This window comes from Lissotriton vulgaris, chromosome 9 (assembly GCF_964263255.1).
Source record: "Lissotriton vulgaris chromosome 9, aLisVul1.2, whole genome shotgun sequence".
NCBI lineage: Eukaryota > Metazoa > Chordata > Amphibia > Caudata > Salamandridae > Lissotriton > Lissotriton vulgaris.
The window spans coordinates 4,574,830-4,600,194 of record NC_141697.1 but is presented as its reverse complement, the minus strand read 5'-3'; the positions used below and the strand labels follow the sequence as shown (position 1 = coordinate 4,600,194).

The 25,365-nt window shown below is 50.0% G+C and overlaps 2 long non-coding RNA genes across 2 annotated transcripts; one reads left to right on the top strand and one right to left on the bottom strand.

The window, feature by feature from the left end:
* Nucleotides 1–549: 549 nt before the first annotated feature.
* Nucleotides 550–1,320, bottom strand: LOC147689519 (uncharacterized). The gene is made up of 3 exons (XR_015299755.1): nt 1,250–1,320; nt 691–788; nt 550–603 (listed from the first exon to the last, which is right to left on the bottom strand). It is a non-coding gene; the product is annotated as an uncharacterized LOC147689519 (long non-coding RNA).
* Nucleotides 1,321–3,957: 2,637 nt separating this feature from the next.
* LOC147689518 (uncharacterized) lies at nt 3,958–6,110 on the top strand. The gene is made up of 5 exons (XR_015299754.1): nt 3,958–4,057; nt 4,519–4,616; nt 4,704–4,772; nt 4,858–4,938; nt 5,368–6,110. It is a non-coding gene; the product is annotated as an uncharacterized LOC147689518 (long non-coding RNA).
* Nucleotides 6,111–25,365: the final 19,255 nt, after the last annotated feature.

The following is a 25,365-nucleotide window of genomic DNA, read 5'->3' as shown; positions in this document are numbered from 1 at the left end:
CTGCTTGGTTCGCTGTCTGGTAATTTTATCAATCACAATCTCTGATTCTTTTATACGGCACATATACATAGACTATGTATGCTACCTATGCGAATATCACCGATCAGAACTTTGTATTTCTGACCTCTTTTTCTTGCGGTCAGAACACACATTATGCCTTGACAGTTTGAGCATTTGAGTCGGGGTCACCAAATACTATAAAGTTGCTATCGCCTTGGGACCACATGTTTAAACTGTAAGACTAATTGGATGAAAAGCGTAGTGATGAATCTCACAAGTCTATACTGAATAACCTACGTTATTTCCCTGAACTATATCAAGGTATATAACTAAGATTTGATGTTCGTGCCAAAATCAACTTTTTATACCTTCAGTGTTTATCAGATGAACATATCAAGTTCTTTCTGCAGATTTATGAAGATTTATACACGATTCTGCTCTCACAGGAGCTGTGTGTGAAAAAGACAATATTCAATAGTCTATTTAATTATAGTTTTATGATGGCCTAAATAAGCAAATCATGCCGTGAGTTACCTTAAGTGTGAATACACCACTGTTCCATGTGCACGGAGGGGCCACCGATGATTCAAAAATGGGAGAATCCTACAAAAATATGGGTCCACAATTATGATAATATCCTATATCCGAGTCTTTACTGTTCCTGATTTGTAGATGGATGCTTATACTAACCTGTGGTAATTTCAGGTAGTTCACAATATTTTACTCGGTTCTTGATGATTACTGAATCTGGGTACTCTTCTTTGTGATTGAAGAGGCAGGATGGGGCTCTAAAAATCGAAATATATGAAGGACAATATTTTAGTATTAATATATTGGCTCCCTTGGTCTTTCTACCCCACTTTGTGCCTTAGAAAAGACTCTGGTACAAAAATCATGGTTCCTGTTATCGTACCCGTGTAGAGTCAGATATATTGCCTATGCAATATACACTCTTGTGTCTATGTTATTTGTTATAACAGGTAGAGTGATGGATGCCTTGTCTTACTAGCACGTGGAAATAATCTCCACTCGTGTTACTCATTAAAACCGGAAGGCAGAGATTGCCTGTTGCATGGACATCAGTTAGAGTCATGCAGTATATTTAGATTACAGTTTGAGCTTCAACAGTATAGATTAAGCTTGTAAGGCTCGTTCGTTTTTAAGTGGTCAAGCAAATGTTAAAAAGGACTATATTTTACACTAAGTCAAACGAGGTTACTGGGGGCCGACTTGCGGAGTGTCAGCATACCTGTTTTGGAAATTCCGGCCTCCCTGCTCCTCCGTGCTTGCGTGTACAACGCTGCCTTCGTGATGATGCGCGGTCTACAAGCTGTCATATGCGCTCGCGTTTAAATGCTGACGCTGTTCCCGATAACCCGGAAGTTGTGGGACGAGTTGTATCTGTTATAGTTGTAATGGGTGCCAGTTCAGCGCCAAAAAGTCTCAAAAATTGATGTTTGAGGAATATTTTTGCTACGGCTTATCTTTTCAGTTAAAGAATAAAAATTAAATAGAGGGCAATGAAGATACGAAGCGAATGACCCGGAAGTTAAAACCGGGGTACTCAAAAATAGGTACATGCGAACGCTAATGTCCCTGGTTGTTTTTAAAACATTTGATATTTAATATTCACATTGTTGCGAATTTAAACATTCATTTCTAAATAAGTATTCTATACTGATGCATTGCAGAAACATTATGTGTAGCGGTCGCCATCTTGGGTTGGGATCATTTCCATTTTAAGTGATGTGTGTATTTATTGCCGGAGGCGTAATTACGTCATTCACCAGCAAAAAGCACGAAGCAAATGCGGACACTGGTGTAAATAACCCATCTTTTGTTAAATTCTCACACTAGCCTGAGTCTGATGATTATTTTAGAAGATTGTAATGCAATACAAAGACTTCTATTACAGCGGTCCTATTGGGGTGGGAAAATTTCAAAGACTGTCTCATTATTTGTATCTTGTTTTCTAAAATATATGGACCCGTTGGAAAATTGCAAATGTTTGATGCTCTAGTGCAATAAAACAGGTTGTCTGACCAAAAAAGAGAGCATGTCTCTGTCATTTTGCCTAACAATATTACTAATGCATTGTACCATGATGTTAGTCTAAATATCCTTAACTCCTATGTCATGGTCAAAACGCATATAGGCTATATAGCTGTTGTAGCAAACATTTATACGCAGTTTTATGTTAAAAAAATATAAACAAAACCTGTTAACAATCTTGGAGATTGACATTAGTACATTTGTCGGACAATCTTCCTATACAATAACAGTACAGTCTAAACCATGAGAGAATTGACTTATGTTATAAGTGGATTGGTATCTCGCTTACATAAAAGAGGATACACAAACAACACATTATTTAAACAGATCCACGGTATCGGTTCAGAAACATAGAATTAGAATCCGTTTGTTCTTAATTAGGTCTCTACTTATTTACAGAATTAGTCGTTCCCACTCTTCTCTGTTGTTAAGTCCAGTGCGGAACGTATTGAATAGGGACATATAAAACTGTTCTCTTTTCTTCCTCTTACTATTCCAATTACCACCTCTGTCCATGCAAAAAAGCATACATTGGTGAGACCGCTAGAGAAATAAAAAACAGGATAACAGAACATAAGTCTGCCATCAGGACACAGAAGAAATCAGCCCCCCTTGTGGAACACTGGATTAGCCATAACCACAAATTAGAAGATCTAAGGTGGTGCGTCATAGAGACAATAACACACAGCACCAGAGGTGGTAATTGGAATAGTAAGAGGAAGAAAAGAGAACAGTTTTATATGTCCCTATTCAATACGTTCCGCACTGGACTTAACAACAGAGAAGAGTGGGAACGACTAATTCTGTAAATAAGTAGAGACCTAATTAAGAACAAACGGATTCTAATTCTATGTTTCTGAACCGATACCGTGGATCTGTTTAAATAATGTGTTGTTTGTGTATCCTCTTTTATGTAAGCGAGATACCAATCCACTTATAACATAAGTCAATTCTCTCATGGTTTAGACTGTACTGTTATTGTATAGGAAGATTGTCCGACAAATGTACTAATGTCAATCTCCAAGATTGTTAACAGGTTTTGTTTATATTTTTTTAACATAAAACTGCTTATAAATGTTTGCTACAACAGCTATATAGCCTATATGCGTTTTGACCATGACATAGGAGTTAAGGATATTTAGACTAACATCATGGTACAATGCATTAGTAATATTGTCAGGCAAAATGACAGAGACATGCTCTCTTTTTTGGTCAGACAACCTGTTTTATTGCAATAGAGCATCAAACATTTGCAATTTTCCAACGGGTCCATATATTTTAGAAAACAAGATACAAATAATGAGACAGTCTTTGAAATTTTCCCACCCCAATAGGACCGCTGTAATAGAAGTCTTTGTATTGCATTACAATCTTCTAAAATAATCATCAGACTCAGGCTAGTGTGAGAATTTAACAAAAGATGGGTTATTTACACCAGTGTCCGCATTTGCTTCGTGCTTTTTGCTGGTGAATGACGTAATTACGCCTCCGGCAATAAATACACACATCACTTAAAATGGAAATGATCCCAACCCAAGATGGCGACCGCTACACATAATGTTTCTGCAATGCATCAGTATAGAATACTTATTTAGAAATGAATGTTTAAATTCGCAACAATGTGAATATTAAATATCAAATGTTTTAAAAACAACCAGGGACATTAGCGTTCGCATGTACCTATTTTTGAGTACCCCGGTTTTAACTTCCGGGTCATTCGCTTCGTATCTTCATTGCCCTCTATTTAATTTTTATTCTTTAACTGAAAAGATAAGCCGTAGCAAAAATATTCCTCAAACATCAATTTTTGAGACTTTTTGGCGCTGAACTGGCACCCATTACAACTATAACAGATACAACTCGTCCCACAACTTCCGGGTTATCGGGAACAGCGTCAGCATTTAAACGCGAGCGCATATGACAGCTTGTAGACCGCGCATCATCACGAAGGCAGCGTTGTACACGCAAGCACGGAGGAGCAGGGAGGCCGGAATTTCCAAAACAGGTATGCTGACACTCCGCAAGTCGGCCCCCAGTAACCTCGTTTGACTTAGTGTAAAATATAGTCCTTTTTAACATTTGCTTGACCACTTAAAAACGAACGAGCCTTACAAGCTTAATCTATACTGTTGAAGCTCAAACTGTAATCTAAATATACTGCATGACTCTAACTGATGTCCATGCAACAGGCAATCTCTGCCTTCCGGTTTTAATGAGTAACACGAGTGGAGATTATTTCCACGTGCTAGTAAGACAAGGCATCCATCACTCTACCTGTTATAACAAATAACATAGACACAAGAGTGTATATTGCATAGGCAATATATCTGACTCTACACGGGTACGATAACAGGAACCATGATTTTTGTACCAGAGTCTTTTCTAAGGCACAAAGTGGGGTAGAAAGACCAAGGGAGCCAATATATTAATACTAAAATATTGTCCTTCATATATTTCGATTTTTAGAGCCCCATCCTGCCTCTTCAATCACAAAGAAGAGTACCCAGATTCAGTAATCATCAAGAACCGAGTAAAATATTGTGAACTACCTGAAATTACCACAGGTTAGTATAAGCATCCATCTACAAATCAGGAACAGTAAAGACTCGGATATAGGATATTATCATAATTGTGGACCCATATTTTTGTAGGATTCTCCCATTTTTGAATCATCGGTGGCCCCTCCGTGCACATGGAACAGTGGTGTATTCACACTTAAGGTAACTCACGGCATGATTTGCTTATTTAGGCCATCATAAAACTATAATTAAATAGACTATTGAATATTGTCTTTTTCACACACAGCTCCTGTGAGAGCAGAATCGTGTATAAATCTTCATAAATCTGCAGAAAGAACTTGATATGTTCATCTGATAAACACTGAAGGTATAAAAAGTTGATTTCGGCACGAACATCAAATCTTAGTTATATACCTTGATATAGTTCAGGGAAATGACGTAAGTTATTCAGTATAGACTTGTGAGATTCATCACTACGCTTTTCATCCAATTAGTCTTACAGTTTAAACATGTGGTCCCAAGGCGATAGCAACTTTATAGTATTTGGTGACCCCGACTCAAATGCTCAAACTGTCAAGGCATAATGTGTGTTCTGACCGCAAGAAAAAGAGGTCAGAAATACAAAGTTCTGATCGGTGATATTCGCATAGGTAGCATACATAGTCTATGTATATGTGCCGTATAAAAGAATCAGAGATTGTGATTGATAAAATTACCACACAGCGAACCAAGCAGGAGCAACAGTTATTTTAAGTGTAGACTAGTAGGGTAATTATTCTTTGTTTTGATTTCTTAGATATCAAGTCTAGTGAATGTCCTGAAGAAGGTGTGAAGAATAACAAACCACCGAAACGCCGCGTCGACTCTTTTCACTTCTGATCACATATGACTGTTTGATTTTAATTGTATAATGATGTATGAATTGACCACTCAAGGTGGCTCATATTAATTTGTTTTTAACAGTTTTTAGATTGTAACCCGTTCGGGAGGTAATAAATTTTAAGTTTGACCTTTAAAAATGTTGTTTATCTAGTGTCATTAACCCTTAGTAATTGTATAGTCCTCTGTCTACTTTGCCCTGCCTTGTTTTTCATTATCTCTATATCATCCTGGTCCTCAGGTTAGATAAAATCCATACTGCATTTCCGTCAGTGATAGGTTTAAGGACATCCTACCTATCATCACAAAGACAGGGTGCTAACTCCGTTCTGTTGTCAAGATCCCCTCCCTGTCAGATTCAACAGGGGTCCCTCCATCTTTTTGGATACCACATGTAAGTACGCATCAGAAGTATCACTTCTTTCCCCTTCAGGGCACCATTCTCTTTTGAAAGTCACCATGTGAAACAGAGAAATTAGAGTACAAGGCTCGGATGTCACCATGTTTGAAGTGCACATAGTAATAATCATGAAAGGCTACGTTACAACAATGTATATTTCTATGTATTTTAGCCCTGAAGAAGTCACAGGAGTGATTTCCTGAGGCGACGAAACACGTGTCGGCTAAAGATCTAAGAACAAATTAAAGAACGCAAGAGCCAAAGAAGTTGTGAAAGTGTGTTGCACTGTTGTCATGTTGTATGCTGATTTTAGCGTGTGCTGGACGATAAGAGTCGATTGTACTGTTGACCCAGGCTCCATCTTGGGGAGCGGGGTGATCTCCCTGCCTCGTAGAACCACAAGATATTATGGAACATATAAACACATTGTGAGACCTGGGGTCACCAGCTCTTAAGGGGGTAGCATGGCGCGAGCAGGAAGGCAGCCAGGGGCTTGTGTGTAAAGCAGCTACTTAACGCACACATCCAAGGAAACACACAGTGGCGCAATAATGGAGACCACACCAGAAGTTGTATTTGAAAGAATCAAGATCTTTTATATAAGCTTTCAAAAAGAACGTTGCATTATTAATTCGTCAGCATTACATTGAGACATTTCATGAATCACGTTCCGGTTACATTTCCTATAACTGGGTGAACATTTCATTAGATTAATAACCAGCTCATCTAGCAGTGAAACACTAGCTGACCCCGCCTGTCGTATCAAACTCTCTGACAGGCAACGGGGTAACTGTATTAACCTGGAGGATCCTACAAGATGCGACTATAGTAATGCATTTAAATATTACATCAGAACCTCTCATGGACGCTTTTCCTTACAGGTAATACAACATATCGGCAAGTACTTTCAGTTCAACAAGGAACTCCAAAGAACACAACCTTTACTTATTTGTGACACGCCGCTCTTCTTGTGAATTCGGGTCGGCTTGCGACCTAGATCAGATCCTCAGAATACTATGGAAGCCCACCTCTGCAAGAAAACTCAGTACAGTGAAGTGAATCTCCCTCTCATTTCCGGCTTGTACATATGGTGCACTAGGAGCAAATCAGGCTTGTGGATACAGTGCTCTTATAGCATTTCAGGCTTGTAAATACGGTGCACGCTAAACACTTCAGGCTTGTAAATACGGCGCACACTAAACACTTCAGGCTTGTAAATACGGTGCACGCTAAAGACTTCAGGCTTTTAGATCCGGTGCACGCTAAACACTTCAGGCTTCTAAATACGGTTTCTTGAGGCACAGTTGCAGGGGGAAAGGGGACAACAGGGCCCAGTCTCAGAGCACCCCGGGGGAGGGGCGACCTCGGGCCTCTCCCGGCCTACCGCCCTCCTCCCCAGGGGGTTACCTCACTTCTTCGGCCCTCCAGGGCCCTTGCGTAGGGTTCAGCGGAGGAGAGGGGGTTCCAACCCTCTCGTGGCTGCCCTCGTCCCAGCGCGGTGCAGGCTCAGCTTCATGGCACCGGCGCCGGGGACGAGGCAGGGGCCGGGCGTGCTTCGCCTCGAGGGCGCGCCAGCCAGAACCAATGGTAGCGCGGCCCTCAATGGCTGGACGAAGGAGCTCCCCTGTCATGTGGGGTGCGCACTGACTTCGGGCCTACCGCGGCCCAGCTCACTCAGGGCGGCGGCCCTCTCCTGGCGTACGGGGGCCGCCGAGGGCGGTAATCTCAGCGCTGGACACCGCGCAAAGGCAGGCGGCCACAGGACAGGCCGGAGGCACCTCGGAGGTGTGGGGAAGCGGCGCCGATGCCGCGATGGTGACGCGGTCCCCTCAGGCGCCTCGGAGGCTAGTCACAGCGCTTTACACCGAAGCAGGTTAGCGCATGGGGGCAACTGCGGCGCCTCACAGGACAGGATGCTTCTTGAGGCAAGAAGCGCCTCAGGATCACAGTGCTTGAACCACGGGGCACAGTTAGCTCAGGGCAGGCAGTCTTAAATACAGCACTGGACAGGGGAAGCAGAATATAGCCCTTTCCACACAGTTTAACCAGGACAGCAGAACAGTTCAGTCAGGGGGAGGCAGGTAGGGCAAGGTGGGCCCAGTTAAAAGCAGGGGATGTGCAGGGCAGCACAAGTCCAGTACCTGGCCGATCACCCCAGCAGTCTCTGTTCAAGGAGAAGTAGATTTCTTGGCGCTTGGATGGTTCTGCGCCCTTAGTTGCTGTTTACTTGAAGTTGTTGAGAGGGGGGTTTCTGAGTTGAAGGCTTGAAGAATTTTCCTCAGTCTCTGCAGATGGACCCTGGGGTTCCCTACCGCTGGGCCAGATCAGGGGGCTAGCTTGGGACACCTCACCCAGCTTAACAGGCAGCACCTAAATCCGGTCACTCCCAGTAGCATAGGTTCCTCACTAGGCCCTCCCGCCTAAAACTCCGGTGTGGGTTCCCCAGGTCAGTGATACCCCAACTGACTAGAAAGTTTCCCTCCTTTTCCTTATATAGTGTCAGTTGGCAGTTGCAGTTGGTGCCTCCCCTATTCTGGAAGGTTCCAGGAGCTTCAAGGAGGTTCCACCATTCTGGCTATGGGCAGGCTGGCAGGCTGGAATGGCAACAATGTTTGGGGTCCCTGCCAGCTAGAATGCGCCTTAACCAGACCACGCTGCATTTACAGGAGCCTACGGCAGCCATGTTGAGGGAAGTCAAGCACCTGCATCTAGCATGGGCTTTAATATAACCCAGGGCATTTTAACCTCACAGGGCCTATACAATTACAGTACAAGGGGGGACATCTGGAATTAGGGGAAGCAAAAAGCGAAAAATTTCCAGGAGAAGGGCCAAGTCCAACACAACTCCCCCCAGCCAAATGCCAGGGTAGACCAATCATCACAGTCATGGCCTTCCCTGCTTGGGGCGGAAAAAGGTGGACGCGGGCCCGGAACTTCCATGGCATCTGCCAGCTCTTCACCATTCAAAGCACCCCACTGGTGTTCCCTAGTGGGATGTGGCCAGGACTGGCCTCTAGACAGTCCAAAAGTCTCTGGTCCTAGCTCTCTCACAGACACAGTGTGGGGGGCAGTAGCCCCAGGCCCGTAGTACCATTTGACCACTCTCCTTCTCCTCCTTGCAGTTCCAAACGGCCACTGGTCATCCCACCTGGAGTCCGAACCCTCAGGCTGACCAGCAACCAGGGGCGAGGCTCTCCTCCCCCTAACTTTCCTTCTGGGGTTCCACCCATTCCTCCTAAGCGGGACACCCTCAGAACACCACTCACTCCCTAACCTAAAGTCTAGACCCCTAGGTTGCACTGGTGACAGGGGCGAGTCCTCCCTTCCCCTGCACCCCCTCCCAGAGTTCCACACCCTCCCACCGAGAGAAGTACCCCTGAGACTCACATCCGGGGGGACTCTGGTTACAGAGGTCCCACCCGCCAGGTCCGGCAAATCCGTAACCTGGCCACCCAACCCGGGATCTGCGCCCTGTGGCTGAGCCGGTGACGGAGGAGAGTCCTTCTTCCCTCCGCACCCCCTCCCAGAGTTCCGCACCCTCCCACCGGGAGAAGTACCCCTGGAAGTCAAACCGGTAGGGACCTGGATTACAGGTACCCCACCCTCCAGGTCAGGCAACTCCTGAACCTGAACCCCCAGTCCAGGATCTAAACCCTGAGACTGGTCAGAACCCTGAACCACTGGAGCTCCGGTTACTGATGCTCCGGGTTCTTCTGGCACGAGGGGATCCTCTTTACTGGAAGGCACAACAGGACAGCCTAGGCTCCCAACCTGGGGTCCCCTTATGGAACTCTCCAGGCCCTGTGACTGCAGTTGGGGCACCTCGGGACACCTTCCCGTCTCACTCCCTCCTGTAGATGGGATGTGAGGCCCTACAACCCTCTCACTTTCCTGGGACCTAGCTGGGCTACTCCTCACCTCTCCCGCCTCGCTGGGTCGGAAGATCCCTGCACCCTTCCCTTCAGGATCACTCCCCCGAACCTCGGGTACGCTGCCACCATTAGGAGTTCCTGACACACTTAATTGTAAAGCTTTCAGCTCCAACTCCTTGAGCTGAAGCTCGTGCGCCATCCTCCTCTCCTCCATTGCTAATCTTTCTCTCTCCAAAGCAAACTCTCTATCTTCCCTTTCTCTTTCCCTCTCGTGCTCTAACTTGGCAAGCTCCCACCTTAATTGCCTCTCCTCCTTCCTGTCCTCATAGTCCTGCAGTGACATACTCTCCCTAGATACACTACTCCCTGCCCCAGAACGTCTTCCTGGCAATACATTGTCTGACATGTCAATGTTGAGTAGGCCTGGGTCTTCCTGAGTGTCCACCTCCCCGTGTGTGACCTGTTCCCCATCCTCTTCCTCCTCTTCTGGGTAGGCACTAACCCATGCCCTCAAGGCGGCACGGATCTCTTCTTTAACAGCTCTCATCCCCACAGGCACCCCCATCCCCTGACAAAACTCCCTTAACTGCACTACCGTGTACCTATCAAGGTCAGCCAGCTGGAACTCCATTCTGTCAGGTGAGGACCTAGATATCCTGGAAGAAAAAATTCTAGGATGTGGGCAACACTACTGGTCCACCACACTTTGTTGCAGGCTAGACAGTGGTGAGCAATTGGGTTTGCTTGAAGCACGACAGGTGTCCAATTAATTGCAGCACACCCTGTCCCACTGGAGGGTGTTAAGTAGCTACAGGTCCTGGATCCCACCGCTCGCCAGCAATGTGAGACCTGGGGTCACCAGCTCTCAAGGGGGTAGCATGGCTCGAGCAGGAAGGCAGCCAGGGGCTTACGTGTAAAGCAGCCACTTAACGCACTCATCCAATGAAACACATAGTGGCGAAATAATGGAGACCACACCAGAAGTTGTATTTGAAAGAATCAAGATCTTTTATATAGGCTTTCAAATAGGGCGTTGCATTATTAATTCGTCAGCATTACATTGAGACATTTCATGAATCACGTTCCGGTTACATTTCCTATAAATGGGTGAACATTTCATTAGATTAATAACCAGATCATCTAGCAGTGAAACACTAACTGACCCCGCCTGTCGTATCAAACTCTCTGACAGGCAACGGGGTAACTGTATTAACCTGGAGGATCCTACAAGAAGTGACTATAGTAATGCATTTAAATATCACATCAGAACCTCTCATGGACGCTTTTCCTTACAGGTAATACAACATATCGGCAAGTACTTATCAGTCCAACAAGGAACTCCAAAGAACACAACCTTTACTTATTTGTGACAAGCCTTTCTTCTTGTGAATACAGGTCGGCTTGCGACCTCGATCAGATCATCAGAATACTATGGAAGCCCACCTCTGCAAGAAAATTCAGTACAGTGAAGTGAATCTCCCTCTCATTTCCGGCTTGTACATATGGTGCACTAGGAGCAAATCAGGCTTGTGGATACAGTGCTCTTATAGCATTTCAGGCTTGTAAATACGGTGCACGCTAAACACTTCAGGCTTGTAAATACGGTGCACGCTAAACACTTCAGGCTTGTAGATACGGTGCACGCTAAACACTTCAGGCTTGTAAATACGGTCTCTTGAGGCACAGTTGCAGGGGGAAGGGGGCCAACAGGGCCCAGTCTCGGAGCACCCCGGGGGAAGGGCAACCTCGGGCCTCCCCCGGCCTACCACCCTCCTCCCCAGGGGGTTACCTCACTTCTTCGGCTCCGGGGCCCTTGCGTAGGGTTCAGCGGAGGAGAGTGGGTTCCAACCCTCTCGTGGCTGCCCTCGTCCCAGGCTGTGCAGGCTCAGCTTCAGGGCACCGGCGCTGGGGACGAGGCAGGGGCCGGGCGTGCTTCGCCTCCAGGGAGCGCCAGCAAGAACCAATGGTAGCGCGGCCCTCGGGGCGGGACGAAGGAGCTCCCCTGTCACGTGGGGTGCGCACTGACTTCAGGCCTACCACGGCCCAGCTCACTCAAGGCGGCGGCCCTCTCCTGGCGTACGGGGGCCGCCGAGGGGGGTAATCTCAGCGCTGGACACTGCGCAAAGGCAGGCGGCCACAGGACAGGCCGGAGGCACCTCGGAGGTGTCGCGAAGGCGGCGCCGATGCGGCGATGGTGATGCGGTCCCCTCAGGCGCTTTGGGGGCTAGTCACAGCGCTTTACACCAAAGCAGGTGAGCGCGTGGGGGCAACTGCGGCGCCTCACTGGGCAGGATGCTTCTTGAGGCGAGAAGCGCCTCAGGATCACAGCGCTTGAACCACGGGGGCACAGTTAGCTCAGGGCAGGCAGTCTTAAATACAGCGCTGGACAGGGGAAGCAGAATATAGCGCTTTCCACACAGTTTAACCAAGACAGCAGAACAGTTCAGTCAGGGGGAGGCAGGTAGCGCAAGGTGGGCCCAGTTAAAAGCAGGGGATGCGCAGGGCAGCACAAGTCCAGTACCTGGTCGATCACCCCAGCAGTCTCTGGTCAAGGAGAAGTAGACTTCTTGGCGCTTGGATGGTTCTGCGCCCTTGGTTGCTGGTTACTTGAAGTTGTTGAGAGGGGGGGGTTCTGAGTTGAAGGCTTGAAGAATTTCTCCTCAGTCACTGCAGATGGACCCTGGGGTTCCCTACCGCTGGGCCAGATCAGGGGGCTAGCTTGGGACACCCCACCCAGCTTAAGAGGCAGCACCTAAATCCTGTCACTCCCAGTAGCATAGGTTCCTCACTAGGCCCTCCCGCCTAAAACTCCTGTGTGGGTTTCCCAGGTCAGTGATATCCCAACTGACTAGAAAGTTTCCCTCCTTTTCCTTATATAGTGTCAGTTGGCAGTTGGCAGTGGCAGTTGGTGCCTCCCCTATTCTGGAAGGTTCCAGGAGCTTCTAGGAGGTTCCACCATTCTGGCTATGGGCAGGCTGGCAGGCTGGAATGGCAACAATGTTTGGGGTCCCTGCCAGCTAGAATGCGCCTTAACCAGACCACGCTGCATTTACAGGGGCCTACGGCAGCCATGTTGAGGGAAGTCAAGCACCTGCATCTAGCATGGGCTTTAATATAACCCAGGGCATTTTAACCTCACAGGGCCTATACAATTACAGTACAAGGGGGGACATCTGGAATTAGGGGAAGCAAAAAGCGAAAAATTTCCGGGAAAAGGGCCAAGTCCAACACACATGTGTACAGATCTTTAGATCCCTTCATCTGTCTCACCCAAGAAAACAACAAACATGATTTTAACACAGGATGTTTGTGCTTACCACTTATTATCAATAAAAAAGTTTTACAAATGAAACATAATGGCCCTCTTACGGGTTGCCCAGAATATATGTGTGGAGGGGGAGGACTGTGGGTGCGCGGTACCAGAATCTCTCATGCAGGCTGGTGCTGCGGTACCGGCACCCATCATGCAGGCCGGTGCGGTGGTACCGGCACCAATCATGCAGGCCGGTGCCGGGGTACCGGAACCCATCATGCAGGCTGGTGCAGCAGTACCGGAACCCATCATGCAGGCCGATTCCAGGGTACCAGAACACATCATGCAGGCTGGTGCAGCGGAACCGGAACCCATCATGCAGGCTGGTGCAGCGGTACAGGAACCCATCATGCAGGCTGGTGCAGCGGTACCGGCACCCATCATGCAGGCCGGTGCGGCGGTACCAGAACCCATCATGCAGGCTGGTGCTGCGGTACCAGAACACACCATGCAGGCTGGTGCAGCGGTACCAGCACCCATCAAGCAGACTGGTGGTGCGGTACCAGAACCCATCATGCAGGCCGGTGCTGCAGTACCGGAAACCATCATGCAGGCCGATGCCGGGGTACCAGAACACATCATGCAGGCTGGTGCAGCAGTACCGGAACACATCATGCAGGCCGATGCTGGGGTACCAGAACACATCATGCAGGCTGGGGCAGCGGTACCGGCACCCATCATGCATGCCGGTGCGGCGGTACCGGCACCCATCATGCAGGCCGGTGCGGCGGTACCGGCACCCATCATGCAGGCCGGTGCTGCGGTACCTGAACTCATCATGCAGGCAGGTGCGGCGGTACCAGAACCCATCATGCAGGCTCTGACCCCGGGCCTCTGATCACCAGTGCTCTGGTCTCCAGATCTCTGATCCTCAGGGTTCTGATCTCCAGGGCTCTGGTCACCAGGGCTCTGATCTCCAGGGCTCTGATCTGCGGGGCTCTGATCACCAGAGTTCTGATCACCAGGGCTCTGATCTGCAGGGCTCTGATTACCAGGGCTCTGATCACCAGGTCTCAGATCACCAGAGCTCTGATCACCAGGGCTCTGATCACTAGGGCTCTAGTTGCCAGGGCTCTGATGACAAGGGCTCTGATCACTAGGGCTCTGATCTGCAGGGCTGTGACCACTAGGTCTTTGATCACCAGGGCTCTGATCCCTGAGCCGCTGATCACCAGGGATCTGGTCTCCAGATCTCTGATCCTCAGGGCTCTGATCTCCAGGGCTCTGATCACCAGAGCTCTGATCTACAGGGATCTAATCCTCAGGGCTCTGATCACCGGATCTCTGATCACCAGAGCTCTGATCTACAGGGATCTAATCCTCAGGGCTCTGATCACCGGATCTCTGATCACCAGGGCTCTGATCTGCAGGGCTCTGATTACCAGGGCTCTGATCACCAGGTCTCAGATCACCAGAGCTCTGATCACCAGAGCTTTGATCCACAGGGATCTGATCACCAGAGCTCTGATCTGCAGGGCCCTGATCACCAGGTCTCTGGTCACCAGGGCTCTGCAAGGCTCTGGTCACCAGGGCTCTGATCACCAGGGCTCTGATCACTAGAGCTCTGATCTGCGGGGCTCGGATCACCGGGGCTCTGATCTGCAGGACTCTGATCACCAGGGCTCTGATCACCAGGGCTCTGATCCCGGGGCTCTGTTGGGCTCTGGTCACCAGGGCTCTGATCACCAGGGCTCTGATCCCGGGGCTCTGATCTGCAGGGCTGTTATCACCAGGGCTCTAATAACCAGGGCTTTGGTCACTAGAGCTCTGCAGGGCTCTGATCTGCTGGGCTCAGATCACCATAGCTCTGATCCCCAGGGCTCTGATCTCTAGGGCTCTGATCCCCAGGGTTCCGATCACCAGGGCTCTAATCACCAGGATTCTGGTCATCAGGGCTCTGATCACTACCCCGACACGACACAGTGAGGGTCCTGTCGTCTGCCGTCCGGTTGTGGAGCGAGCCCTCCCTCCCCCCCCCCCCCCTTCCCTCCCCCGGCCAACGAAGTCCTGCCCAGCGGGAGGAGTCCCCTGTCGTTTCCTCTCGCCCCCCCCTGCCCCGCGATCGCAGCAACCCTACATCCTCAGCCGCCCCCTGTAGGAGAGTAGGGTCTGCAATCATATGATCACCAAGATTTTTTGCTTTTGTTTCACTGGTTTACGACTTTCTCTGGCTGTGGGCCTGCTAATCAGACCCACAGCCTGGCTGTTCTCTTTCTAAATTACGATATGTACCCTAGGTGCATTTACCAATTGGTACTGGGCCACCTTATCAGACCCTGTAACTCAGGGCATAGGTGTACCCAGGGCCGCCAGGGGCTGCAGCATGTATTATGCCACCCCTGGCTGGCCTCCTAAATTTGACACAACTGGCTGCATGACAGCTGGGGCAAAGTCGTGTAATCACCCTTTGCTTTAGGTATAGTAGCTCTATATCTAACCATACAATGGACACCCGAGTTCCTATCAGACACTCCTATGGCAGGCCTTGACAATCCTGAAGGCAGAGTGCGTGGGCTCGTGTGAACTAGGTTCTGGCCCGAGCCGAGCCCAGTTGCAGCTTGCGGAATCAAGACCCAATGGCTGTTCCATGATAACGCGTACCACATCGGTAACTTCGGTGTCGCGTTATCAAGGCATGTCGAGTAAGGTGTCATACGAATCGGGATGCTGCCCTCTCACCAATTCTGGCGACGAGGTTAGCATTCCGCCCTTCTAGACGGACACGACATGTACGTAACTGTGAACCCCGGTTAAAGTTAACTAAAGGCTCAGCTCCACAAAATGGATGCTGCCACCACAGACACGAGTCTGACCTCCTGCTGCTGGGAGTCCTTCCAGCGAGGAGCGCTTGGACAAAGGGTTTCCTGTCGAGGGCGGTGTTCGCACCGTCCCAGACAGGGTTTGTGTATTCTGGGTAGGTAGGGCTTTTGCGAGAAGGTGACTGCGGAGTGGCACCCCGGTGCTCACTACGCATCTGCCGGTCAGAACCAGTTCCAGGGGCGCCAGCCCTGGCCTGGGGAAAGTCCGGCAGGGGAGAGGGGTGTAACTACCCCCCTTCCTGGTCCCACCCTTAGGGCAGGACCTAGTCATGTACCCACCCCTTTCTTTAGAATAAAGGCCGGAGCGGGGACCCTTCCAAATTAGATCATCTTTGAATCAAGAATACTTTCTACGAAAGGACTTCGAGACTCTTCTCAAGATTTCTCCCTTGTGACTAAGGAGTAGTCACCCTGCATTAGCGGGCACCATCTAAGAACTCTGCGGTTTGCTGCAAGTCCTTCCTCAAGGATCCGACGGCCCAGCTCGACGAGAACCGGCTTCCCTGGCACCTCTGACCTCTACCCACGTCATCAGCTCAGCTGTGATCTGTGGGTGCGACGAGACCTCGAGGGACCGGCCATCATCAAAACCTGCACACTTTCTTAACCAGCACGACCATCGAAGCAATTCTCTGGTGAGTGCTCTGGGGTCTGAGAAGCACCGACCCTGAGCCGCTCCAGCCCCGAAGTGCAGTCTCCCAGCATCTCCACGATCTGCGTGGGGCCCTTCTGCTCGCTGCTCAGCACGTTGTCTGGTCACTAGCCGCTGGCTTGTGCCCTTCCTTGACGACACCCGACAAACAACGCTGCTGGTCTGGTTGCTCCAGACCGGCCCTTGCTCCCTTTTCCGAGAGGAGCACCCCGGACCCTCCTGGTCCATTCAAGACGCCATCTTAGGCCTACCACGTGGCCCTGAGATCTGCCAAGGCTTGTTGCCCCAATCCTGGGCCCAGCGACGCCAACAGCATCATCCTTCGTGGGACAGCTCGCACCTCCATCCTGGTCGCCGACAACGCCTCCCGGTCCGTGAGACTGCAGAGCCTAGCGTCGCCCACTCACCTGGTCGAGGTGACGGCCAACCGGTGCCCTCCTGGTACCCTCTGACTACTGGCTAGTAGTACGAACTTGGTCCCCTCTGCTTTCAGGTATCATCGATCTCTGATCCAGGCTTGGATCTCTACGAACTATTCATCACTGGTCGCCGGCCAGCAACTCCTTTTCTTCCGGCTCCTGGCTCGTCAGCGAAGACCCCGACGCCTGTAAGACTTGTGCAGCCGCAGCCCTCGTGGCTAGGTAACTTTGGCATTTCGGTGCCTGCATAGCCTCCTTACTCTAGGGTCCTGAGTCCCTCGCTTCCGACTTGCCTTATCGGGTCCGCCCGAGACCACTAAACTTTCCGTGTCCTCGGACACTTGTTTTAATTGTGCACTTGAAGTATTTTCCTAAGAGATTTGGTTTGTGCTTAGTACCCGGTCCTCATAAAGAGTACAGGGCTGTTGTGAATCTTAATAAATATCCTGTTTATTTTCATAACACTTGTGTGGTGTCCTTTCACTTGGTGTTCAAGGGGTACATGTGTGGTAAACAGCTGGCTTAACACGCCCTCTCGAGTCTTTAGCCTTAGACTGCTCGTATCCACGCTACTAGGATAGCTGGTCTATAGGTTGACTTACAACCAATCACCATAAGGGTCGTTTGGAACGATACATAGCGGTCGCTAGAATAGCGAACGCTGCATATCGGGCCAACTTCTCACATTGGTCAGCAGCGGTTGGGATTTGAGCTTGCTGTTGTTTTACCACACGTATCCTAAGAATATCTTGTTGAAAGATCACATAAGTACTGTTAGTACATATAACTAAGCTTAGAATACTCTGAGTTCTACTGAACCAGCTGTTGTAGCTCCTCAAGGCTTAGCACACCTTGGCAGCAACTCTTAGCAAGGGATCAGTAGGTAAACACATAGTGTAGGTAGGTGCATCACTTACACCACACTAGAAACAGTATGTCGGACAAAGGAGGAAACTCTGAGTCTCCCCTTGTGTCAGTTGACCCTCCACAGGTCATCCCTTCAAGATATACTGTGCTGAGCTTCAAGGAGTTAAGACAAGTGTGTCACTCCAGGAAGATCAAGCAGGGGTCTAACCCCACAACGTCCTTTCTGATTGGTCTCTTGGAGACTTATGATGCCAGAAAAGCTGAGACCCTTCTTAGCTCTTCTAATCCAGAAGGAGACATGCCTCCCCTTGAGGGAACCAGAGGCGATCCTGACCTCATCCACCTCTCAACTGAGACTGAAGATGTAGAGGATGATGAGAATGAGGATCCCTCTGGGGATGAGGCAGATAAGGGACAGGTAGAAGTCGTTAGACTAAGCAGGTCCAACTTAAGCAAACATGACAGTGGTACTGGGGGACCCCTGGGGCCACTATCAGGTCAGCTTAACATTGGGAATGGACGAGCCAGATCTCTGTCAAGAGACTCTGGCAGATCCCTTCAAACCAATGGCTCTCACAACTCTTCTCAAAGAGGGATGACGTCCCCTCAGAGGAGAGTGTACGAAGCTAAAGAAAGGGCAGCTAATCTGAGGATTGAAAGGGAAGAACCTGCCCTGGCCAAAGAGAGGCTTGCCTTTGCTAGAGAGCAACAGTTAAGTGGGGCAGTCCCCACTGGTGGCAGCATTGTACCTAGCAATAGGGAAAGGAGTTTTGATACGAAACACCTCGGTAAGATAGTGCCCCCCTTTAAACAAGGGGACGACATCCACAAATGGATTACTGCTTTGGAGAGGGCCTGCACGGTGCAGGGTGTTCCCCAGAGTCAGTGGGCCGCTATCTTGTGGCTCTCCTTTGAAGGTAAAGGTAGAGACAAGCTCCTCACCACAAGGGTAGAGGATGCTAATAATTACCACGTCTTGAAGAGTACACTGGTTGAAGGGTTTGGCCTAACCACTGAGCAGTACAGGGTGCTGTTCCGGGATACCCAGAAAACGCAGTCTCAAGATTGGTCTGACTTTGTCGATTGTGCCACTAAGGCTTTTGAGGGCTGGTTGCTGGGCAGTAAGGTTACTGATTATGAAGGATTGTATAATTTGATGATGAGAGAACAAATTTTAAACAATTGTCAGAACCAGTTGTTGCATCAGCATCTTGTCGACTCGGATCTGACCTCTCCCCAAGAATTGGGAAAGAAGGCAGACAGATGGGTTCGAACAAGAGTCAAACAGAACCAGGGCCAGAATCAAGGTGGTCAGAAGAAAGCAGACCAGAAGGGTAAAGATTCTAAGGGGGAACAAAATGACCAGAAGTCTTCGACAGGTCCCCAACAACCCAAAGAGGGTGGGGGTCAGGCTCCCCAAAAGAAGAAAGAAGGCCAATCTAAAAGATGGTGCCAATACTGTAAAAGTAAATCTCACTGGTTTAGTGAGTGCACCAAGAAAGGAGGGCAGACTCCTGCCACTGCAGCCCCTAAGGCACCTGTGCCCCCTAGTACAGCCAGCAGTGGTAGTGCACCTCCCAAGGGTTTAGTAGGGTTAACCCTGGGTTCTGAGGGGCGTGACAACTTAGTTGGTACACTCACTCAGGCTGTCCTTGTCAGTACAGGGGATGTGGATATATCCCCTGACGTAAGTCCCAATACTTTGGGCAAATACAGACAGACGCCTTTCATAAATGGAAAAATGGCTCAGGCCTATAGGGACACTTGTGCCAGTGTCACCATGGTGACACCTAACTTTGTGGACCCTGGACAGATCATGCCAGGTACAGAATTCCTGGTGACCAATGCAAGCAATGTCACTACCAATCACAGTATGGCAATTGTAGCTTTCTCCTGGGGAGGGGTAACTGGCCAAAAGAAGGTTGTAGTTAGTTCAGACCTCCCAGTGGATTGTTTGTTGGGCAATGATTTGGAGTCATCACAATGGTCAGAAGTGGAGCACCGGACTCACATGAAAATGTTAGGCTTGCCAGCACATGTGTTCGCTGTGACCAGGTCACAGGTCAGGAAATGCCCCACTGAACAGGTGCTGGATCCTGGAACAACGGACCAGACACCTCCCAAGAAAAAGAGCAGTAGGGTTAAGGCTGCGCCTTCCCCCTTGCCCCAGGTCGTGGATCAAGTCTCAGAGGAGGCTGACCTACAGGAATTGAGGGAAACTGACCTACAGGAGTTCGAACTTGATCAAGTTGAATTCTTGGGTTCAGGGGGACCCTCAAGGGAAGACCTGGGGAAGGACCAGTTAGACTGCCCTTCTCTTGAACCCCTCAGACAGCAGGCTGCTGCTGAGGCTGCTGGGAACGCCACAGGTACCCACAAGGTATACTGGGAAGATGGACTCCTGTACACTGAGTCAAGAGACCCCAAGCCTGGCATGACCAGGAGGCTGGTTGTACCCTTGTCTCAGCGAGGTTTCCTACTTACCTTGGCCCACGAGATTCCCTTAGCAGGTCACTTAGGCCAGACGAAGACGTGGGACAGGCTTGTCTCACACTTTCACTGGCCTCATATGAACGAAGATACCAAGGAGTTTTGCCGCTCCTGTGTCACTTGCCAAGCCAGTGGTAAGTCAGGTGGCACGACAAAGGCCCCCCTTATACCAATGCCTGTGGTGGGGGTGCCCTTTGAACGGGTGGGGATTGACATCGTCGGTCCCATGGAACCACCAACAGCATCAGGGCACAAGTTTATACTGGTGGTAGTGGATCATGCCACCAGGTATCCTGAAGCTATTCCCCTTAGGACCACTACAGCACCTGTTGTGGCAAGAGCCCTAGTTGGAGTATTCTCCAGAGTGGGCTTTCCTAAGGAGGTCGTCTCCGACAGAGGTGCAAACTTTATGTCGAGCTACTTAACTGCTATGTGGAAGGAATGTGGTGTCAACTACAAGTTCACTACACCCTATCATCCACAATGCAATGGGCTTGTTGAGAGATTCAACAGGACCCTAAAAGGGATGATTCATGGACTACCTGAAAAGCTTCGGCGTAGATGGGACGTCCTGATCCCCTGCCTTTTATTCGCTTACAGAGAAGTCCCACAGAAGGGGGTTGGCTACAGCCCTTTTGAACTTTTGTACGGACATCCTGTAAGAGGACCCCTGTGTTTGGTGAAGGAAGGATGGGAGAGACCTCTCAAAAAGCCTGCAGCCAACATAGTGGACTATGTGCTTGGCCTCCGCTCGCGGATGGCTGAATACATGGAGAAGGCATCTGAAAACCTTAAGGCCAGCCAAGAACTCCAAAAAGCTTGGCATGACCAAAAGGCTGTCTTGACTGTTTACCAGCCCGGACAGAAGGTGTGGGTGTTGGAGCCAGTGGCCCCAGCAGCACTCAAGGACAAATGGTCCGGGCCCTACACCATCCTGGAGAAAAAGGGAGAGGTCACCTACCTGGTCGACCTGGGAACTCCCCGGAGCCCCCACAGGGTGCTTCATGTCAACAGGCTCAAGGCATATGTCGACAGGAAGGACATGAGTTTGCTCATGGCCCTAGATGAGGGACAGGAGGAGGAGAGTGACCCTCTCCCCGACCTGCTCACTCAGAATCCTGACGATGGATCGGTAGATGGTGTTGTCTTTTGTGGCAGCCTCTCCGAACATCAACAGAAAGACTGTAAACAGGTTCTTCAGTCTTTCAGACATATGTTCTCTCTAACACCCAGTCAGATCAATTGGTGTACCCATGAGGTTGACACTGGTGACAGCTTGCCCGTCAAGAGTAAAATCTACCGGCAGCCTGATCACGTTAGAGACTGCATCAAGAGTGAAGTGCAGAAAATGTTGGAGCTGGGAGTCATTGAACCCTCGGATAGCCCTTGGGCTAGTCCCGTAGTTCTAGTGCCGAAACCTCACACCCCGGGCGGTAAGAAGGAGATGAGGTTCTGCGTAGACTACAGGGGTCTCAATGCAGTCACTAAGACTGACGCCCACCCAATACCAAGGGCAGACGAGCTTATCGATAGATTGGCTTCGGCCAACTACCTAAGTACGTTTGACCTGACAGCTGGGTATTGGCAGATCAGGTTAGCTGAGGACGCCAAGCCTAAGACCGCATTTTCTACCCCTGGTGGGCATTATCAGTTCGTGGTGATGCCCTTTGGTCTGAAAAATGCACCTGCCACCTTCCAAAGGTTGGTGAATCAAGTCCTTACTGGGCTGGATGACTTCTGTGCGGCGTATCTAGACGATATTGCTGTCTTTAGCTCCACCTGGGAGGATCACCTGGTCCACCTGCGGAAAGCGTTAGAGGCTCTGCAAGCCGCAGGCCTCACTATCAAGGCCACCAAGTGCCAGATAGGGCAGACACAGGTTGTATACCTGGGCCACCTTGTAGGTGGAGGCCAGGTTCAGCCACTGGAGAGCAAAATACAGTCAATCAGGGACTGGGCTCCTCCAACCACCCAGACTCAGGTTCGAGCTTTCTTGGGCCTGACTGGATACTACCGGAAGTTTGTCAGGAACTATGGTTCCATCGTGACACCATTAAACGAACTGACAAGCAAGAAGATGCCAAAAAAGGTTCAGTGGACAGCGAGCTGTCAAAAAGCATTCGATGACCTAAAGCAGGCCATGTGCACGGCGCCTATCCTTAAGAGTCCGGACTACTCCAAACCATTCATTGTCCAAACAGATGCTTCTGAGTTGGGTGTGGGAGCTGTTCTTTCTCAACTGAATTTTGATGGTCAAGACCAGCCCATTGCTTTTATAAGCAGAAGGCTGACCCCTAGAGAGAAGAATTGGTCAGCTATTGAGAGGGAGGCCTTTGCTGTGGTTTGGGCCCTGAAGAAGCTGAGGCCACACTTGTTTGGCACTCACTTCAAGATTCAGACCGACCATAAGCCCCTCTTGTGGCTAAATCAGATGAAGGGTGAAAACCCCAAACTACTTAGGTGGTCCATTTCCCTACAGGGGATGGACTTTACAGTGGAACATAGACCTGGTACTGATCATGGCAATGCCGATGGGCTCTCCAGATATTTCCACTTAGAACAAGAAGACTCACCTGGTCAAGGTTAGCTTATTGTTCCGACGTTTGGGGGGGGGTCATGTAGGAGAGTAGGGTCTGCAATCCTATGATCACCCAGATTTTTTGCTTTTGTTTCACTGGTTTACGACTTTCTCTGACTGTGGGCCTGCTAATCAGACCCACAGCCTGGCTGTTCTCTTTCTAAATTACGATATGTACCCTAGGTGCATTTACCAATTGGTACTGGGCCACCTTATCAGACCCTGTAACTCAGGGCATAGGTGTACCCAGGGCCGCCAGGGGCTGCAGCATGTATTATGCCACCCCTGGCTGGCCTCCTAAATTTGACACAACTGGCTGCATGACAGCTGGGGCAAAGTCGTGTAATCACCCTTTGCTTTAGGTATAGTAGCTCTATATCTAACCATACAATGGACACCCGAGTTCCTATCAGACACTCCTATGGCAGGCCTTGACAATCCTGAAGGCAGAGTGCGTGGGCTCGTGTGAACTAGGTTCTGGCCCGAGCCGAGCCCGGTTGCAGCTTGCGGAATCAAGACCCAATGGCTGTTCCATGATAACGCGTACCACATCGGTAACTTCGGTGTCGCGTTATCAAGGCATGTCGAGTAAGGTGTCATATGAATCGGGATGCTGCCCTCTCACCAATTCTGGCGACGAGGTTAGCATTCCGCCCTTCTAGAGGGACACGACATGTACGTAACTGTGAACCCCGGTTAAAGTTAACTAAAGCCTCAGCTCCACAAAATGGATGCTGCCACCACAGACACGAGTCTGACCTCCTGCTGCTGGGAGTCCTTCCAGCGAGGAGCGCTTGGACAAAGGGTTTCCTGTCGAGGGCGGTGTTCGCACCGTCCCAGACAGGGTTTGTGTATTCTGGGTAGGTAGGGCTTTTGCGAGAAGGTGACTGCGGAGTGGCACCCCGGTGCTCACTACGCATCTGCCGGTCAGAACCAGTTCCAGGGGCGCCAGCCCTGGCCTGGGGAAAGTCCGGCAGGGGAGAGGGGTGTAACTACCCCCCTTCCTGGTCCCACCCTTAGGGCAGGACCTAGTCATGTACCCACCCCTTTCTTTAGAATAAAGGCCGGAGCAGGGACCCTTCCAAATTAGATCATCTTTGAATCAAGAATACTTTCTACGAAAGGACTTCGAGACTCTTCTCAAGATTTCTCCCTTGTGACTAAGGAGTAGTCACCCTGCATTAGCGGGCACCATCTAAGAACTCTGCGGTTTGCTGCAAGTCCTTCCTCAAGGATCCGACGGCCCAGCTCGACGAGAACCGGCTTCCCTGGCACCTCTGACCTCTACCCACGTCATCAGCTCAGCTGTGATCTGTGGGTGCGACGAGACCTCGAGGGACCGGCCATCATCAAAACCTGCACACTTTCTTAACCAGCACGACCATCGAAGCAATTCTCTGGTGAGTGCTCTGGGGTCCGAGAAGCCCCGACCCTGAGCCGCTCCAGCCCCGAAGTGCAGTCTCCCAGCATCTCCACGATCTGCGTGGGGCCTTTCTGCTCGCTGCTCAGCACGTTGTCTGGTCACTAGCCGCTGGCTTGTGCCCTTCCTTGACGACACCCGACAAACAACGCTGCTGGTCTGGTTGCTCCAGACCGGCCCTTGCTCCCTTTTCCGAGAGGAGCACCCCGGACCCTCCTGGTCCATTCAAGACGCCATCTTAGGCCTACCACGTGGCCCTGAGATCTGCCAAGGCTTGTTGCCCCAATCCTGGGCCCAGCGACGCCAGCAGCATCATCCTTCGTGGGACAGCTCGCACCTCCATCCTGGTCGCCGACAACGCCTCCCGGTCCGTGAGACTGCAGAGCCTAGCGTCGCCCACTCACCTGGTCGAGGTGACGGCCAACCGGTGCCCTCCTGGTACCCTCTGACTACTGGCTAGTAGTACGAACTTGGTCCCCTCTGCTTTCAGGTATCATCGATCTCTGATCCAGGCTTGGATCTCTACGAACTATTCACCACTGGTCGCCGGCCAGCAACTCCTTTTCTTCCGGCTCCTGGCTCGTCAGCGAAGACCTCGACGCCTGTAAGACTTGTGCAGCCGCAGCCCTCGTGGCTAGGTAACTTCGGCATTTCGGTGCCTGCATAGCCTCCTTACTCTAGGGTCCTGAGTCCCTCGCTTCCGACTTGCCTTATCGGGTCCGCCCGAGACCACTAAACTTTCCGTGTCCTCGGACACTTGTTTTAATTGTGCACTTGAAGTATTTTCCTAAGAGATTTGGTTTGTGCTTAGTACCCGGTCCTCATAAAGAGTACAGGACTGTTGTGAATCTTAATTAATATCCTGTTTATTTTCATAACACTTGTGTGGTGTCCTTTCACTTGGTGTTCAAGGGGTACATGTGTGGTAAACAGCTGGCTTAACACGCCCTCTCGAGTCTTTAGCCTTAGACTGCTCGTATCCACGCTACTAGGATAGCTGGTCTATAGGTTGACTTACAACCAATCACCATAAGGGTCGTTTGGAACGATACATAGCGGTCGCTAGAATAGCGAACGCTGCATAT